Source organism: Nomascus leucogenys, chromosome 7b (genome assembly GCF_006542625.1).
Source record: "Nomascus leucogenys isolate Asia chromosome 7b, Asia_NLE_v1, whole genome shotgun sequence".
Classification (NCBI taxonomy): domain Eukaryota; kingdom Metazoa; phylum Chordata; class Mammalia; order Primates; family Hylobatidae; genus Nomascus; species Nomascus leucogenys.
In genome coordinates this window covers 3,926,485-3,945,065 of record NC_044387.1, presented here as the reverse complement: position 1 = coordinate 3,945,065, position 18,581 = coordinate 3,926,485, and positions in this window count along the sequence as shown.

Here is an 18,581-nt window from a genome sequence, read left to right as displayed (position 1 = left end):
TCGTGAAGCCTCCTCCTGGGAGCTTGGCGCCCTCAGGTGTTCCCTGAGATGCCAGCACCTGAACAACCTGCTCCAGGGAGGCTTTAGCTCCAAGAAGGTTCTGGAAAGCTCCAGGAAGGTTAGCCAGCATGCACAAAAGCCAGAGACGAATCTCCAGCCTGCCTGGAAATGCTGTGGGCTCAGGGCAATGGGCTGAGGTCTTGTGTCCAAAAGTGCTCTTGCATCTCCCTGGGGAGCCTGAGTGGGGAGGAACAACAAGGTCCTGTGGCCATGCCCTCGCCCCACGCTCACCCACCCTGCCTGTGCCCGCTGGGCCCATCTCAGGGCTGCACTGGCCCCTAGTGGCCAAGCATGGGCTCTACCCCTCTGCGCCTGCCTGGCTCCCTGTGCAGGTGCCCACCGCACTGTCCCTGAGCAGAGCAGAGACCAGCCTGAGCCCCAGGCTCCGTGGCTACCATGATGAGAGGGAACCCTGTGCATGCACACACACTTAGGATGCTGCTGGCCCCGAGCAGTGGCCGGCCACACGGGCTGCTGGTCATACTGCCCACTGCTCCTGGGACTCCTGAACCCCTCACTCTCTACAGGGTGAGGATGCCCAGCTCTGCAAGACACACAGCAAACGGAGGCTCAGAGTGCACAGAGTGGAGGTGGGGCTCTCCCCACACACCGCACCCCCATCTAGGGGAACGAGAATGAAGGGCGCGGCTGAGCACACAAGCCCCAGGAGGGCATGGGAGCTGAATTTGGGGGCAGTGACTGGGAGGGCTGCTGACTTCAGGCTCAAGTAAGGGAGATGCACGTGTTCCCAGAAGAGGGTCCACACCTGCTGAGTTCACGCTGCTGAATATCTTTGCTCCTATCACTATTATTATCATCGTCGTGGTCGATCTTGTTTCCTGGCCCCCCACCTGATGCACATAAACGTTATCATGGAGCCAATATGGGGGAATATTGTCTCACTTGATTACTGTTCTTTTTTTTTTTTTTTTTTTTGAGATGGAGTCTCGCTCTATCGCCCATGCTGGAGTGCAGTGGCACAATGTCGGCTCACTGCAAGCTCCGCCTCCCAGATTCACACCGTTCTCCTGCCTCAGCCTCCCGAGTAGCTGGGACTACAGGCACCCGCCACCACGCCTGGCTAATTTTTTTGTATTTCTGGTAGAGACCGGGTTTCACCATGTTAGCCAGGATGGTCTTGATCTCCTGACCTCGTGATCCGCCCACCTCGGCCTCCCAAAGTGCTGGGATTACAGGCATGAGCCACCGCACCCGGCCCTGATTACTGTTCTTCTTTACATACCTGCCTCCCTTTTTATTTCCCGAAACTGGGTCTCACTCTGTCACCCAAGCTGGAGGGCAGTGGCATGACCACAGCTCACTGCAGCCTCAAACCCCTGGGCACAAGTGATCCTCCTGCCTCAGCCTCCTGAGTAGCTGGGACTACAGGCACATACCACTATGCTTGGCTAATTTTTTCTTTTTAATGTTTGTAGTGACAGGGTCTTGCTACATTGCCCAGACTGGTCTCAAACTCCCAACCTCAAGTCATCTTCCCTCCTCAGCCTCCCAGAGTGTCAGCATTACAGGCATAAGCCTCTATGCCTGGCCTTATTTATTTATTTATTTATTTATTTATTTATTTATTTATTTTTGTTTCACTCTTGTCACCCAGGCTGGAATGCAAAAGGCGCAATCTCGGCTCACTGCAACCTCCAACTCCCGGGTTCAAGCGATTGTCCTGCCTCAGCCTCCCAAGTAGCTGGGATTACAGTCATGTGCCACCACACCCAGCTAATTTTTTGTACTTTTAGTAGAGACAGGGTTTTGCCATGTTGGCCAGGCTGGTCTCGAACTCCTGACCTCAGGTGATCCGCCCGCCTCAGCCTCCCAAAGTGCTGGGATTACAGGGGTGAGCCCCTGCGCCCGGCAAAACCTGCATTTTCTTGCACCATCTCCGTCTCTAAGAGAAGTCTGAGTGACCTACCTTTAAGTTCTCAAGTTAAATTATTACATTTCCCTGCAACCCTGGCTCAGTGGCTCATGCCTGTAATCCCAGCACTTTGGGAGGCCGAGATGGGCAGATGATGAGGTCAGGAGATGGAGACCATCCTGGCTAACACAGTGAAACCCCATCTCTACCAAAAATACAAAAAAATTAGCCAGGCATGGTGGCAGGCGCCTGTAGTCCCAGCTATTCGAAGGCTGAGGCAGGAGAATGGCGTGAACCTGGGAGGCGGAGCTTGCAGTGAGCTGAGATCGTGCCACTGCACTCCAGCTTGGGCTACAGGGCGAGACTCCATCTCAAAAAAAAAAACGAGATGCAAGGGCCAGGTATGGTGGCACATGCCGGCAATCCCAACACTTTGGGAGGCCAAGGTGGGTGGATCGCTTGAGCCCAGGAGTTCGGGACCAGCCTGGGTAACATAATGAAACCCTGTCTCTAAAAAAAAAGTTGTTTTTTTTTTGTTTTTTTTGTTTTTTTTTTGAGACAGACTCTCACTCTGTTCCCAGGCTGGAGTGCAATGGTGCAATCTCGGCTCACTGCAACCTCCACCTCCCAGGTTCAAGCGATTCTCCTGCCTCGGTCTCCTGAGTGGCTGGGACTACAGGCGTGCGTCACCATGCCCAGCTAATTTTTGTATTTTTAGTAGAGATGGGGTTTCACCATGTTGACCAGGATGGTCTCAATCTCTTGACTTCGTGATCCGCCCACCTCCACCTCCCAAAGTGCTGGGATTATAGGTATGAGCCATTGCACCCGGCCCAAAAATTAAATTTAAAAAGAAAAAAAAAAGGAGACACACTTCACATATCTTAAAAATTACCCACTTTACAGTGTACAATTCAATGCTTTTAGTATAGTCACAGAGTTGTGCAGTCATCACCGCTATCTAATTCCAGAACATTGGATCACCCCAAAAAGAAGCCCCAAAGTCATTATCAATCCCCTGTCAGCCTCCAGCAACCGATAACTGGCTTCCTGACTCTATGGATTTGCCTGTCCTGGGTGGTTTGTGTCAGTGGAATCACACTCTATGTGGCCTCTTGGGCCTGGCTGCTTTCTCAGCATCACATTTCACGGTTCCTGCACATTGGAGCATAAATTGGTGCTTCCTTCCTTTTGAAGGCTGAGTAACATTTCACGCTATGGATACACCACAGTTTATTTATCTACTCATCAGCCAGTGGGGATTTGGGCTGTTTCCACTTTTTGACTATTTTGAATACCCTCCCTTCCTTTTGAGTAGAGAAAAACGGGCAAGACATTCCCTCTGCAAAATTGCACACAAAATCTTTTTTTAAATTATTCTTTTTATATTTTGGCATTGTAACTACTATTAACCATGCTGTCATCAATGGCTCAAAGAGGACTTTCCCTGGGGACTTTCCTCTGCCCCTGCTGGGTATAGGGAGGAGCACTAAGGTTGCCCTGAGGGCCGGGCGCGGTGGCTCATGCCTGTAATCCCAGCACTTTGGGAGGCCAAGGTAGGTGGATCACCTGAGGTCAGGAGTTCGAGACCAACCTGGCCAACATGGTGAAACCCCATCTCTACTAAAACTACAAAAATTAGCTGGGCGTGGTGGTGCGCACCTATAGTCCCAGCTACTCAGGAAGCTGAGGCAAGAGAATCGCTTAAACCAGGGAGGCGGAGGTTTCAGTGAGCCGAGATCAAGCCACTGCACTCCAGCCTGAGTGATACAGCGAGACTCCATCTCAAAAAAAAAAAAAAAAAAAACTGAGGTAGGATTGGCAGAGTGCGGGTGGGGGAAGCCAGTGGCCCCTACTCTTCTGTCCCCTCCTAACGTGTTCACTTACCCCCTGATGCTGTGGCTGGACAGGAGGGCCACCCACCCCAGCAGCCGTGAGTTGATGACACTCTGCCAGCCTGGCCCTGTCCTCCCTGGCCCCCCGCTTGTGTCCTGCTTGGAATGGGGAAGCAAGAACAACCACACTTGAACCACCCACTGTCTCCTTTCCTTCATGTACATTCAGCCATTCGTTCAATATTCATTCAATACCGTGGTGGACATGGACACCCCTCCCCCCACAGAGAGATTATTGTCATGGGAGAATACAGACACTACATATCAGATTATTTTTTTCTCTTCCTCAATTTGCAAAACTTTTCTGGGGTGCAAGAGAGATGGGCAGGTGATTGTGGGCAAGAACGATTCTACAGGAACGGGAGAGACCCAGAAAAGGTAGAGACAGTGTCAGCAGTCTAATTTTATTATTATTATTATTATTTGTCTTTTTGAGACAGAATCTTGCTCTGTCGCCCAGACTGGAGTGCAGTGGTGCGATCTTGGCTCACTGCAACCTCCGCTTCCCTGGTTCAAGCGATCCTCCTGCCTCAGCCTCCTGAGTAGCTGAGATCACACCCGGCTAATTTTTTTGCATTTTTAGTAGAGATGGGATTTCACCATGTTGGCCAGGCTGGTCACGAACTCCTGACCTCAAGTGATCCACCCCGCCTCGGCCTCCCAGTGCTGAGATTGCCACATCCTAATGATATCATCGTATCTTCTTTTTAAAGATTAAAGACAGACGGCAACACTGGGGTTGCAGAGCTCAGCAGCCAGTCCCGGCCCCCTGCCTCCTCCCTCATAAGGTTCCCCTCATCCCCAGGACATGGGCTTCCACATCTGCACATCTGGGAGACAAATGCACCATCAGGGAGGGCAAATCATACCTGGGAAGGGCCTGACTCCAGCAGTTTCAGCAGTGGCTGAAAGATCATGGCTATTTTTGCCATCATTACAATGGAATGTCCACTCCCTCCAGCCACCTCCACAGCACTCAACACCGGTGTCCAGCCACTCTACATGGACGTGTGGGGAACACAGCACAGGCCTCTTGGCTTGGCTGTGGTCACTGGGAGGGAGCAGGGAGGGACAGCTGCCAAAAGGATGGGGGAGGGAGCCCGCTACTCAGGAACGCTGGGGCAAGACATGAGACAAAGGGCTGCCTTCACCCACGAGTAGAAGCCTGACTCTGAGCCCAAAGAAACTGGCCACCTGTGTGCTGACCCCAGGGCCTTAGGACAGGTCCCCAAGTGGACGTCTCAAAGAGAGTCCCACATTCCAGGGCACATGGGAACTCTGGCCTTCTGGCAGCTGGAGGGGAGCAGGAAGGGCACAGCTGTCTGAGACCTGTGTGGCTTCCCAGAAAGAGGTGCCATCCCTGAGGAGGCACCAGTGCTCACAGACTCCTGGTTGCCAGTCTTGCCAGGGCAAAAAGGCAAGCGAAGGAAACTCTCTCTTCGTGGGGCACTCTGCCTTGCAGTGTCAGGTGAGATCCCGGGGGGAAAGCTGGCTTGAGCTCCTCTGGAATGTGCAGGGAGGACTCCGTAAGGCCCAGCTCTGGCTCCAAGCTGGGCAGCAGGCGAGCCCCGGAGCTCCACCAGCCCCGTTGGCAGAGGAGGGCCCTCACGAGGCAGGAGCCCATGATTCATGCCCTGCTGGAATTTGTCGAGCATGCCGAGATTTGCAGCTCCTCCGAGATCAGGTCCTGCCCTGATCAAAAGAAAAGAAGATGGATGAGGACACTATAAATAGGGCAGAGCCACCCAGCTGGCCTCGGGGATGCAGGCGGTGTGTGTTCTGGGTTCTCACGAAGCTAAGAAACTCTAAATCCAGGTTGACATCGTGGCACACCGCCACCTGCTTCAGGGGGACGCAGGGGACAAGGAGGAGCTATTGGCAGAGCGTTCGGTTCCTGCAAGTTCCAACTTCTGCTAAAATTGGTTAATTGGTTCCTTTGCATGATTCAGGGCACACAGGTTTCTCTGTCCACAAAATTTGCTCACTTGCACACCCAGAGAAATGGACTTGGCTTGGTTTTTCCAACCTTTTGCCTCTGCGGAATCAGCAGTGGACGTGTGAGCGGGGGCCTCTGTCCCTGTCACGTGAGGAGGTCAGGCAGGACAGGCAGGGAGCACTGGGCAATGAGTCAGGAGGCCTGCTGGGGAGCTTGGGTGAGTCTGTTTTGCTCTCTGGACCTCAGTCTTCTCTGGTTGATGTAATAAAATCCTACAAACTTAATCTTTTTTTTTTTTCTGAGACAGAATCTTACTCTCTCACCCAGGCTGGAGTGCAGTGACATGATCTCAGCTCACTGCAACCTTCACCTCCCAGGTTAAAGCGATTCTCCTGCCTCAGCCTCCCAAGTAGCTGGGATTATAGGCATGCGCCACCATGCCCAGCTAATTTTGATATTTTTCATAGAGACGAGGTTTCACCATGTTGGCCAGGCTGGTCTCAAACTCCTGACCTCAGGTGATCCACCCACCTTGGCCTCCCAAAGTGCTGGGATTACAGGTATGAGCCACTGCACCCAGCCACACAAACTTTTTTGTTTTTTGTTTTTTGTGGTTTTTTTTGAGACGGAGTCTCGCTGTGTCACCCCAGCTGGAGTGCAGTGGTGCGATCTCGACTCACGGCAAGCTCCGCCTCCCGAGTTCATGCCATTCTCCTGCCTCAGCCTCCCGAGTAGCTGGGACTACAGTCACCCACCACCATGCCCGGCTAATTTTTTTTTTTTTTTTTTTTTTTTAGTAGAGACAGGGTTTTACCATGTTAATCAGGATGGTCTCGATCTCCTGACCTCGTGATCCGCCCACCTCGGCCTCCCAAAGTGTTGGGATTACAGGCGTGAGCCACCACGCCTGGCCCAAACTTAGTCTTAAAGTTAACTTAGTCTTAAACAAGATGCTGATTATCTGCTGGTTGAAGAGGCCAGCGGTCTGAGATGGCTCTCTCTACATCTCTACATGGGTGAACGTCACAATGTCTGCCTTGTTGGGGTCAAGCCAGGTTCTGCTGGGAAGCCAGTGCTCATGGTCTGCCAGAGCCCAGGACGGGGCTGTGCAGTCGGCAGGAGGGTGAGTGATCCATCAGTGTCACTCCTGGCCAGGGTGTTCTGGGAGGAGAAGGGGGGCTTTGTTCGAGTGGAAGCCAGGAGCATTCCCAAGGCTGGTCTTTGGGGGGTACCCACTGTGACCCCCAAATCCTCACCACACTTCAGAGATGCTTCCTGGGGCCAAGACTGGGAGAAGGCTGCTTCATTTCATCTGGGCCATGCACCATTGTTGGGGGCCTGCCTGTGCCCAGCCCTGTGCTGGACTCGGCCCCTAATTTTTCAGATGTGTGGCCCCGCCCTTGGTAAGTCCCGTCTGCTGTGCTGGGGAGACAGACATACACACATATTCAGTCAAATACTGTGGAGCAAAACCAAGGGACAGGTCAGTCTAGAGAGACAGTGAAGGGGGCGTGTCTGTGAAAGCTGTCCAGGGTAACTGGGTTTTGAAGGTTCTCCAGGCAGATGAGAATGTGGAATTCCAGCCAAGGGGAAAAACGTATACAAAGACCTAGAGGAATCAAACAGAGTCTGTGTGTCAGGGGAGGGTTTGGGACTATAAGCAATTTAATATTACTGAGGGGTGAAATCGCAGGGGTAGAGAGGGGGTGGGAGATGAGGCCAGAGGTAGGCAGGGGTGGGTTAAGGGGTCTGGCCTTTGTGCTGCAGGCACTGGGGATTTTCAGCTGTAGAGGGACAAGGTCAGCTGTGCATCTGAGAGCATGGGTGGCTGGGGAAGAGCAGGGGTCAGGGAGGAGACCAGCTGAGCACAGAACCAGATGCCCATGGTGAGATGTTGCTGGAGGACACAGGTGAAGAGGCGGCTTTCCATCCTGAAAGATGTCTGCCTAGGACAACACACAGGGCACCAGAACCCCCCCACAATGACTCTGGACAGCCAAGAGGTGAGTCACCCCAAAGTCCCACCCAGCAGCTTCTTTGGTGGAGGAGGGGACTACTGTCCCCAGGCTGCCAGTCTCAGAGATAGAGAGAGTTCTTGTCTTTCTCAAAGTCAGCAATTCCAACATTTGAATGTCATTGCTTTGACTACGACCCTGCCAACCCACCTGCAGTGATGAGGGGAGTTGCATCTCTGTTTCTGCCTCTGTAAATGTGGACACCCGGCCCCTTTACTGTGGCAGTTCTGCCGGGTGAGGCCTCCCAACCCATGTGGAGAAGTGGCTTTGAGAGGCCCCCGCTCCCGCACCCCAGTCAGGTGAATATGATCGTGTCCTTTCGTGACCAGCGTGGGGACAGCAGCAGGAATTAGGGCAGTGGGACAGGCACCAGCACCCACTCCTTCAGGCCGGGCTTTCTCCCCATCTCCTACCCTGTTCCCTCCTGCGAGGGGCTCTTCTCTGGCCAGTGAGGCGAAGGCCAGAGGAGGGGGTGGGGATGCCTATCCTGTCCTACCTGCCTTCACCGCGGAGCAGGGCAGTTGGGGCCAGTCCATGCGGCAGGTTCTGGCTCATAGGACGGGCCCAGAGCCAGGCAGCCTTTCTCACTGGGTCCGTCTGGGTGGGCTCCTGGACGTGGGGACGGCATCTCCAAGGAGAAGACTGGAGGTGAGGCTTGTGGAGGGGAAGGCAGACCTGGGGCAGGAGGGAGGGATTCCAGAAGCTTCTGGATGGGAGGTAGACTGCAGGGAATGTGGGATCTCCCCAGAGAAAGGCCAGACATCCCCGGTGTCGGGAGCTGGGCCGTGGAGGGGGAGTTTGGTGAACGCCCTGGCTGTAGCCCAACAGGACAGAGATTTGGCTTTAGTGTAAATCGGAATCTCCCCTCTACTTTTGCATGGGGTGTGGACGTGGTAACAAATTGGGGCTCTCCCGGGCAATAAGAGGGGGATGGACCCCACACATCCAGGGTCCAAAAAAACTCCACCTCCCTCTATGCCCCAAGTGCCCAGAGAAGGTGTAGCTTCTCTGCTTTGCCTGTAACCCTCTGAGTGTCCTCCTGAGCCCCTTCTGCTGGGCAGTGGGCACAAAACGAGGCCAGCCCAGCCAGGCACAGTGGCTCATGCCTGTAATCCCAGCACTTTGGGAGGCCAAGGTGGGCAGATCATGAGGTCAGGAGTTTGAAACCAGCCTGACCAACACGGTGAAACCCTGTCCCTACTAAAAACACAAAAATTAGCCAGGCATAGTGGCATGCACCTGTAAGCCCAGCTACTCAGGAGGCTGAGGCCAGAGAATCACTTGAACCCGGGAGGAGGAGGTTGCAGTGAGCCAAGATCATGCCATTGCACTCCAGCCTGGGCACTGTGAGTGAGACTCCATCTAAAAAAAAACAAAAAACAAAAAACAAAAAACCGAGGCCAGCCCAGTGACATCAGACCCCAGATCCCTCCCCTCCTCCACTCCACTGCCGTCTCTCCAGTTTCTGGGTGCTTGAGGGGACGATGTGGCTTATGTGGCCGCCTGGTGGCAGGGGTTCTCAGGGCCTCCAGTCTGAGTCTCTGCCTCCTCATCCTCCAGCCTGCTGTACCCTGGAGGACCCATGTCCTGCTGTCCTGGCTCCCGCTGGCATTGGCAGGTGGGGGGCTGGGGACAGGTCTCCTGGCCTCAGCTTGCCCTAGAACTTGGACCCTCCATCTGCTACCCCCTGCTCCCATGCTGCTGCAGGCCCCGACAGTCTCCCAGCCACTTCTGGGTCCCAGGAATGCCAAGCCCCAGCCTCCAGCTCTCTGGCCACACGGACCACATTGCACAGGCTGGTGCTAGAGCAGCCCATGAGGCCATCTCCGTCTGGGGAGCAGAATTCTGACACGGACCCAAAAGGAGCTTTGTGGCTCTCTGCAGAGCTGATAGCCCAGGAAGCATCTCACTTTTAAAGCAATAATGCCACTAGATAGGCAGAGCTGAGGAAATGCTACATGGCCAGGACAGGCGAGGGTAGGCCCAGCAGCTGGAAGCCCCCCGGATCCAGGGCAGTCCTCCCATGGGGCCGTGGGGAGACTCCCTCTCTCCCTCAAAATGGCCTCCCTTAGCCCCTGCCTTTCTTCTTCCTCTCTCTGAGCTGCTTTCCCTGCTTCTCCAGGCACCCTGTCATCGGCCAGAGCTCCTGGGCTCAGCTCTCTCCCCAGTTCAAATGAACGGCTCCTGGTGAACGAGAATCTTGTTTCTAATTTCCAGTTCCCAAGCTGGCCTGGTCTGTGTGGAGCAGCTGCATGGTCAAGTCATCAGCATCAGACGGGGTCATGAGAGTACACACAAAGGTGTTCACTGAGGGCTGCACGGGGCCCGAAACCCAGCCCAGCCTTGCTCACCCAGCCCTGCTACCTGGCATGGGCTGGCTGCTGCCGCCAGGAAGGGCCCCTCTCAAATGCACACAGGCACAACGGCAGCTGATGACAAATGGCTCCACTCCTCCCTGCCTTCATGCCTTCTGCAAGGTGACATTTCAGCTCATGGGAAGGTGGGAGCTATTTCCCCACCCCTGCAATCTGGCAGATGGCCTTATGATTTGTTCTGACCATACAGTGAGGCGGAAGTGATGTCAGTTCTGAGCCTAGGCCTTAAGTGTTCTTCTGCCCTTCAGGAGCCCTGTGTTAGAGGATGAGAGGCCACATGGAGCTGAGAGCAACTGTCCCAGCTGAGGTCCCAGGAATGTGAACCCAGCTAAAACAGCAGAGCCACGTTGCCAACCCTTAGTGACCTCAGAAGTGAGTGAGACTCCGTCTAAAAAAATGAATAAATAAATAAATAAAGTGCCAGGAGTGGTGGCTCCACAACTGTAATCCCAGCACTTTGGGAGGCCGACGTGGGCAGATTGCTGGAGCCCAGGAGTTCATGACCAGCCTGGGCAACATGGCGAAACCCCATCTCTACAAAAATGTACAAAAATTAGCAGATGTGGTGGAGCATGCCTGTAGTCCCAGCTACTCAGGAGGCTGAGGTAGGAGGATCACTTGAGCTTGAGAAGTCTAGGCAGCAGTGAGCTGTGATAGTGCCACTGCACTCTAGCCTGGGAGACAGAGTAAGACTCTGCCAGGAAAAAAAAAAAAATAGGAAGGGAGGGAGGGAGGGAAAAGAAAAGAAATAGATGAAGTCTATTCATCTATCAATTTTTCCTTTTTGATTGTCTTACTTATTCCATCTCAGGAATTCCAGCTAAATCTGCCTACATATTAAAGAAGTTTTTTGTTTTTGTTCGTTTGTTTGTTCGTTTTTGAGACAGAGTTTCACTCTTGTTGCCCAGGCTGGAGTGCAATGGCACGATCTCGGCTCACCGCAACCTCTGCCTCCCAGGTTCAAGCAATTCACCTGCCTCAGCCTCCAAAGTAGCTGGGATTACAGGCATGCACCACCACTCCCAGCTAATTTTGTATTTTTAGCAGAGACAGGTTTCTCCATGTTGGTCAGGCTGGTCTCAAACTCCCAACTTCAGGTGATCTGCCCACCTCGGCCTCCCAAAGTGCTGGGATTACAGGCGTGAGCCACCTCACCTGTAATCCCAGGCCGATTAAGGAGGATTTAATGGAATAAGGAAGGTGATCAAAAAGGCAAAAGAGTCTATTGGAGAAAAAAAGGCCAGAGAGATTTGAAAAAGAACCAAATATACTTTTACAAGTGAAAAAATACAAATGTTGAAACTATGAATTAAACAGCTGAAGAGAGAATCAGTGAATTGGAGCATAGATATGAAGAAATTTCCTAGGATGCAACATAGAAAGATGAGAAGAGAGAAAATATGAAAGAAAGGTAAGAAGGCTGGGAGGAGAGAATGAGTGAGTCTAATGTGCATCTAATCAGAATTCCTAGAATTCCAGATCCCTGGATGAGGTGGTACTAAGTGGGGGCAATGGGTGGGGGTGCAGTGCAGGGCTGCTCCAGGCAGAGGGAACAACACATGCAAGACTCCAAGGAACCTAACCAAAGCCGGTCTGCTAAAGCCCTTGCTCTGTGCTGCCTCATGCAGGGCAATGCTGGGGCACAGATTGGGCTTAAACACTGTCCCTGCCTGAGCAGTAGGCAGTCTGGTGGGGAGCCAGCCACAGTGAGGTAGACAGCCGTGCTAATGCCTGGCCAACTCCATTTCCCCTTCAACTGCTAACTATACCTCTTCTCCTCCCCAACTCTCAGGCCACATGGCCCAGGTAGAGCTAGCCCCAGTCCTTCATGCTTCAGGGAGGGACATGTGACCTTAGCCAGGTTAATCATAGCCAGTGAGGTCCAGTACTGAAACTTTTGTTAGAACCATTGGGCAGAGGAAATCTCTGGTTCCTCTGGGGGTGCTGACAGGGGAGAATGTGGGTCTGGAACCACCATGACATGGAACCAACATAAAGAAAGGCCCCGTTTGAGCCCTGGATCCAAGTTTCCTGAAGATACCCTGGACATAATGGTTACAGAAGTTAATAGATTTCCTTTCTGTTTGAGCTGGTCTGAGCTGTTTTTTTCTGTTACATATAACTCCTTGCCCTGTCCCTGAAACAGAGGGAAACCCCAAGGCTGGAGACCCCATGGGAGGACCTGGCCCAGCCTAGGGGTCAGTGAGGCTTCTTATGGGAGGTGATAGCCAGGCTGGGTCTTGATCGCTGCACCAGAGTTAGCTGGAGGGAAGAGGTGTGCCCGGGCAGGCTGGTGCAGGTGCTGGCTGCTTTCCCAGGAGTTAGGGCAGCTCACTGGCTCCTGGGCACAGTCTCTGCCCAGGCAGGCCCTGGGCTCCCAGGTCAGCTCTCCGCAGCGGCTTCTGAGGGTCTCAGGGTTTGGCAGGAACAGGAGGCCTAAAGAGGGGACAACTCAGAAGCACTGCATAGGGTGGGGCAGGCCAGCCTCCAAGGGTCTTATTTCATGAGTCATGTCAGTGTCAGGACCTCCAACCTCAGGATCCACTGAGGTTTGTGAGAGGAGCTGTGTTGGGAGGTCACCAGCCCATCCTGTCCCTCCCTGGCCCCCAGCATGGCCAGTGCCATGACCACCCCTAGGTCGTGTTACCAGGCAGATGTAATGTGCAGGGCACCAAACCAAGTGGGCTTAAGAATCTGCTCTCAGCTCTATAGGTCAGGTGCGGTGGCTCACGCCTGTAATCCCAGCACTTTGGGAGGCTGAGGCAGGCGGATCACAAGGTCAGGAGATCAAGACCATCCTGGCTAACATGGTGAAATCCCGTCTCTACCAAAAATACAAAAAAAAAAAAAAAAAAAGCCGGGCGTGGTCATGGGCACCTGTAGTCCCAGCTACTCTACTTGGGAGCCTGAGGCAGGAGAATGGCGTGAACCCGGGAGGCGGAGCTTGCAGTCAGCCAAGATCATGCCACTGCACTCCAGCCTGAGTAACAGAGCGAGACTCCATCTCAAAAAAAAAAAAGAAAAAAAAATCTTCTCTCAGCTCTATAACACAGTTGTTTCAGCTTCTTGATGCCAGCTGACTTGGCACCCACCCATGTTCAGTCTCTTGCAGATCAATCAGCTGATCAGCGGGCTGCATGGGTCTCTGTGCCCTGTGCCTGTGTCACTACCAGCCCAGGCTCCCATGCCCAGCTTAAATGCCCTCTCCTCCAAGAACCCTTCCCTGATCACCCAAGGCATAAATGTTTCATCCTGCCTCTAACAGCTCTTTGAACCAGGACCCCAGGCTGCCGTGGGAGGTGGTTACTTGTAGGTATGTTGTATTTTCCTTTGGTTCATCTCTGTCTACTCAGGGCCTAGCGAGGACCTGGCAAGAACACCTGATAGGGTAAGTCCTAGCCAGAGAAATCAGGCCAGAGAAAGAAAGAAAGGGCATCCAATTGGAAAAGAGGCAGTCAAACTCTCTCTGTTTGCCAACGATACGATCTTATACCTAGAAAACACCAGAGATTACTCCAAAAGACTCCTAGATTTGATAAATAAAGTCTCAAGTTACAAAATCAACGTATACAAATCAGTAGCATTGCCATACTCCAACAATGATCAAGCTGAGAATCACAAGAACTCAATCCCTTTTTTTTTTTTTTACCTTTGAGATGGAGTCTCGCTGTTGTTGCCCAGGCTGGAGTGCAATGGCGTGATCTCGGCTCACTGCATCCTCTGCCTCCCAGGTTCAGCAGTTCTCCTGCCTCTGCTTCCTGAATAGCTGGGATTACAGGCACCTGCCACCATGCCCGGCTAATTTTTGTATTTTTAGTAGAGATGGAGTTTCACCAGGTTGGTCCATGCCTGTAATCCCAGCACTTTGGGAGGCCGGGGCGGACGGATCACCTGAGGTCAGGAGTTCGAACTCAATCCCTTTTACAGTACCTAGAAACAAAAAGTAAAATGCTTAGGAATATACTTAACCAAGGAGGTGAGCGATCTCTACAAACTATAAAACACTGCTGAAAGAAATCATAGATGACAAAAACACATGGCAATACATCCCATGCTCATGGATTAAAACAATCAATATTGTGAAAGTAACCATACTGCCCAAAGCAATCTACAGAGTCACTGCAATTCCAGCCAAAATACCAACACCATTCTTCACAGAATTAGAAAAAACAACCTTAAAATTCATATGGCATCAAAAAAGAACCTGAACAGCCAAAGCAATCCTAAGCAAAAAACGAATCTGGAGGCATCACCTTACCCAACTTCAAATTATACTATAAGGATGTAGTAATCAAGACAGTATCAAGGAAGTGTCTACTGGTCTCAATACTGGTAACAAGGTAGATATATAGACCAATAGAACAGAATAGAGAATCCAGAAATAAAGCCAAATACTTACAGTCAACTGATCTTCCGCAAAGTATACAAAAACATAAACTGGGGAAATGACATTCTATTCGATAGATGGTGCTGGGAAAATTGGATAGCCACATGTGGAAGAATGGAACTGGATCCCTGTTTCTCACCATATACAAAAGTTAACTCACAATGGGTTAAATACTTAAATCTAAGTCCTGAAATCATAAAAATTCTAGAAGGAAGCCTAGGAAAAACTCTTATGGACATTGGCCTAGGCTAAATATTTATAACGAAGGCTCCAAAGGCAAATGCAACAAAAACAAAAATACATAATCAGGACCTACTTAAACTAGAAAGCTTCTACACAGCAGAAGAAATAATCATGAAAGTAAACAGACAACTTACAGAATGGGAGAAAATGTTTGCAAACTATGCATCTGACAAAGGACTAATACCCAGAATCTACAAGGGACTCAAATCAGCAAGAAAAAAATAATAATAATTTTGGCTGGGCGCAGTGGCTCATACCTGTAATCCCAGCACTTTGGGAGGGCAAGGCGTGCGGATGACTTGAGGTCAGGAGTTCGAGATCAGCCTGGCCAACATGGTGAAACCCTATCTCTACCAAAAATATATAAAAATTAGCTGGGTATGATGGCAGGGCCTGTAATCCCAGCTACTCAGTAGGCTGAGGCATGAGACTCAACTTGAATCCAGGAGACAGAGGCTGCAGTGAGCCAAGATTGTACCATTGCACTCCAGCCTGGGTGACAGAGTGAGACTTTATCTAAAAAATAAAATAAAAATAATAAATACTTTATAAACATTAATTTACTGACTCTTCTTAATGACCTTGATGTTATATTCTGTTTGATCCCTATTAATAGACAAGGAAACTTGGGCACAGAGAGGCTAGGTTACTTGTTCAGAGTCACACAGCCAGTGTGCAGCAGAGCCAGAAGTCAAGCCTAGGGAGTCCCTCTCCAGTCTGTGCTCTTAACCCTGGGCCATGACATGTCATCATCCTAGGTGTGCAGTGAGGGGACTGGGGCCCAGGAAGGGGAAGGGACTCATACCTGAAGCCACACAACCAGGGTCCAGCCCCAGGCAGGCTCTTTCTCCAGAGACAGAGCTGGTTTGGGCCCCTCCTCTCTTCTCCTGGTGACAGTTTTGCCCATGGGCATCCTGTGGGCAAAGGGGAGGCTGAGTTTCTGGTTTGTGGGTGTGTTTCAGGAAGTGCAGCTTGATGGTGTCAGTCTTTGCGTGCAGGGAGAGGAACTGGGTGGAGGCTGACTGGATGACAGGGCCTAGGCCTCCAGACGACGGAAAGGAGCAGAGAAGACGAGGGATGCGTCCCGGCACTGGTATTGCGGAGAGAGACCCCAACCCCCAGGAGGAGTATGTAGGGGTGAGGAAGGGGCTGTTGGTTCCCCCACTGGTGAGCAAGGGCTGGCTGTGGGAGGGGCTCCAGGAGCGGAGGGGAACTGTTAAAGATTCAGACACAGCCGGGCGCGCTGGCTCACGCCTGTAATCCCAGCACTTTGAGAGGCTGAGGCGGGGGAATCACCTGAGGTCAGGAGTTCAGACCAGCCTGCCCAACATGGAGAAAACCCGTCTCTACTAGAAAATACAAAAATTAGCCAGGCGTGATGGTGCACACCTGTAGTCCCAGCTATTACGGAGGCTGAGGCAGGAGAATCGCTGAACTCGGGAGGCAGAGGTTGCAGTGAGGTGAGATTGCACCACTGCACTCCAGCCTGGGTGACAGAGTGAGACTCTGTCTCAAAAAAAAAAAAAAAGAAAAGATTCAGACCTAGCCTCGGCCCCCTGTGTCACATAAACTGTTCTCCTCCTAGGGCAGGCTTAGAGGGGCCCATGCCTGGGGCACCCAGGTTGGCAGGCAGCTTTGTAGATGCCTCTGGGGAGGGCTTCCTGACTGCAGGCCGACTCTGGGGTGCTGCAGAAGAACTCACTTCCATCTCCCCTATGGTGGTGCCGTAGGCAGCCATGTTTGACAACATGTGACTATGCCTGGTGGTCACGTGATTCCAAGGCACCACACCATAGGTCAGCCCAGGACCAATAGCTGGTGGCAGGAAGCGAGGGGCTGAACGGGTGGATTCACCCCTGGGGACTTCAGCCTGGCCATCCCAGAAGAGGCAGTTGCTGACGGGGTCTTGTGGAGGGCTGAGGATGAGGGAGGTCTGGGGGTCTTGAGGGCCACATAGGGCCTTGGGAAGTCTTGAGAATTTAGGGGACCTAGGAGACCTTGTGGGGCCTTAGGAGGGCCTAAGGGGCCTGGGGGGCCTTGGGGATCATTGAGGGACCTGGGAAGGCCTTGAGAGGTCTCTGGAGGATCTTTTGGGCCTTGGGGGCCTGAGGAGCCTTGGGGGACCTCCAGAGGCCTAAGGGACCTTGGGAAATCTTTGGGACCTTAGGGGGAGAGCGGATGTAGGAGACTTGAGAGGCCTGGGGCTTTGGGTGGACCTTGGAAAGCAAGGGGGGTTGGGAGAGCCATGGCGGGTGGAGAAGCACCCCAGAGGGCCTGGGTCATGCTGCGGCCACAGCCTGGACACTGTGCTCCGGCTCTGGGAGCCCTGGTCATTCCCTCTGTGTGATGGGGGGATCCCAGGCCTGCTCCAGAGTCCCTGTGAGGGTGAAGCGATCCCAAGGGGACAGGCATTGCCCCCGCTCTCAGGCCTGCATGCCCCACACTCCACTTCCACACAAACTCATCTGAAGGCACATGAGGCTGTGCGGTCTACCAAAGGCTTTGTGGGCAGGTGGAGGAAGGAGCCCCATTGCGAGACATCCCCGTGTCCCCAGAGCTCCTCTCACGCTGACAGCCACTCTCTTCACTGGTTCGTATAAAGTGCCCAGAACGGTGCCCGGCACACAGGAGGTGTGAGCCGTCGTCACTGCTGTCACTGTCTTTCAGTTCTCTCTTTCCCTGATGGCCTCTCAGGATCCCTCTTTTTGCCTCCAGCGACCTGGTGCCCTTCGTGTCAGAACAGATGCATCCTGCGATGCTCCTCACGTGAAACAGGAAGAGCCTATAAATGAAAATGTGCGTCTTCCCCCATGGTGTTTAGTTTTTTTGTGGGGGGACCGAGTCTCATTCTGTCGCCCAGGCTGGAGTGCAGTGGCGCAATCTCGGCTCACTGCAACCTCCCACCCCCCAGGTTCAACTGATTCTCCTGCCTCAGCCTCCCGAGTAGCTGGGATTACAGGCATGTCCCACCACACCCGGCTAATTGTTTGTATTTTTAGTAGAGATGGAGTTTCACCATGTTGGCCAGGCTGGTCTCGAACTCCTGACCTCAGGTGATCCGCCTCGGCCTCCCAAAGTGCTGGGATTACAGGCATGAGCCAGCGCACCTGGCCCCCTGTGGGGTTTAGAAGTAGCTCAGCACAGTCCGGGTGCAGTGGCTCACGCCTGTAATCCCAGCACTTTGGGAGGCCAAGGATGGCGGATCACAAGGTCAGGAGACTGAGACCATCCTGGCTAACACGGTGAAACCCCGTCTCTACTAAAAATACGAAAAATTAGCCGAGCCTGGTGGTGGGCGCCTGTAGTCCCAGCTACTCGGGAGGGTGAGGCAGGAGAATGGCGTGAACCTGGGAGGTGGAGCTTGCAGTGAGCTGAGATCATGCCACTGCACTCCAGCCTGGGCAACAGAGCGAGACTCCGTCTCAAAAAAAAAAAAGAAGAAGAAGTAGCTCAGCACAGCATGTGGTGGGTGCAACCCAAGAAGGTGGCACAGAGGACAAAAGTCCACAGAGGACAAATGCAGCCAGCGTGGAAATCAGGCCCCAACTTGTGGGGCCGAGGCCGTGAGCAGCCACAAGGTGGCCCCAGTGAGCTTAGGGACCCGCCAGTGCAGGGCAGGTGGGAGGTTCATGCACAGCTAAGTTAGGCTAAGAGAGAGGTGGCAGGGTCTCCCTGGGGCAGCAGGTGGGGGCTCAGCTCACCCTGGCTCCCGGCTGCACAGCTCAGAGTGGGCACCTCCTCACCTGAGGAGAATGAAGGGCAGCCTGCAGCCAGCAGGTGTGCCAGGATCCTCCTAC